Source organism: Galeopterus variegatus, unplaced genomic scaffold, assembly GCF_000696425.1.
Source record: "Galeopterus variegatus unplaced genomic scaffold, G_variegatus-3.0.2 Scaffold21106, whole genome shotgun sequence".
Classification (NCBI taxonomy): Eukaryota; Metazoa; Chordata; class Mammalia; order Dermoptera; family Cynocephalidae; genus Galeopterus; species Galeopterus variegatus.
Window position 1 is genome coordinate 5,596 of NW_007747217.1, and position 1,463 is coordinate 7,058.

General features: G+C 37.3%; 1 pseudogene; it reads right to left on the minus strand.

Moving 5' to 3' along the window:
* The window catches only part of LOC103583267, a 5,552-nt pseudogene that overhangs the window by 1,263 nt on the left and 2,826 nt on the right, over positions 1–1,463 (minus strand).

Here is a 1,463-nt window from a genome sequence, read left to right on the forward strand (position 1 = left end):
AAACTCTTTGTCACATTCCTTACAAACATAGTGTTTCTCTCTAGTATTAAGTCTTCCACATTTAGCAAGATCTGGAGAATAAGCAAAGGCTTTCTCAAATTTCACACATTCCTCAAGCATCAGTGTACTGTGAGTTCTTAAATGTTGAGTAAGATATAAAAATTGAATAAAGGCCTTCCCACATTCTTTACATTCATAGGGTTTTTCTCCATTATGAGCTTGCAGGTGCACATAAAGGCCCATAGAATGAGAAAAGGCTTTCCCACACCCTGTAAAAGCATATGGCCTCTCACCACCATGAATTCCCACACATTCTCTGAGGTGTAAGAAGGAAGGTGAGCCTTTTCCACAGTCACTGCATTTATAAGGTTTTTCTTAAGTGTGACTTTTCTTGAAGACCAGAAAATGTGGAGTTTGGCTGAAGGCTGTGTCACACTGATTACATTGAGGAAGTTTCTCTCCAACATTGGTTTTCTTTTGTAGGGTAAAGGTAGAGTGTTTTGTCAAGGCTTTTTCACACTGATTACACTCACAAGTTTTCTTTCTAAAAGTTCTCCTGTGAGTCTTAAGGCATGAGCATTCACTTAATGCTCTTTCACACTGGTTAAAGTTAAAAGGTTCCTCTCCAACGTGGTTTTTCTCCTGTTGATGAAGAGATTAACGATGACTTATAAAAGTTTTCCAGATTTATTTCATTCAGAGATTCTGTCCTCTACCCCAACTTGTTATGTATAGTAAATAAATTAGTATACTTGAAATGTTTTATTTGTTTTTTNCAGTGTGTGTTCTTTTGTGTTGACTAAGGTGTGAGGAGTATCTAAAGGCTTTCCCACATTCCTTACATTCAAAAGGCCTTTCTACACTGTGACTCCTTAAGTGTTGAATAAGAAATGAGGATCGAATAAAGGTTTTTCCACACTGCTTACAGTCATAGGTTTTCACACCTGGGTGAGTCTGCATGTGACTTTTAAAGGAAGAGGAATTACTAAAGGCTTTCCCACATTCCTTACATTGATAAGGCTTCTGACCAGTGTGAGTTCTCATATGTACAGTAAGATGTGAAGAGCTAGCAAAGGCTTTTCCACATTCCTTACAGTCATAAGGCTTTTCTCCAGTATGAGTTCTTCCGTGCTTTGTAAGACCTGAAGAATCAGTGAAGGCTTTCCCACATTTATTACACTCATAGGGTTTTTCTCCAGTGTGAACTCGCATGTGAATGGTAAGTTTTGAGAAACAANTTTTTTATCAGGTGAATAACACTAATCTCAAACATATCTCATGGTCATTGTGCTGCTTTTCTATTTTCTAGAATTTCCAATTTTCCTCTAATGTGGAAGGCAAAAAATTATACCTTGTGAATCTTACCATTTCCACCACACTGGATGTTTTTCCCTGCAAAAAAATCTGCTGAGGTGCTGACCATTTGGTATTAGTATGAATCTCCCAATCTGAAATAAGATAAA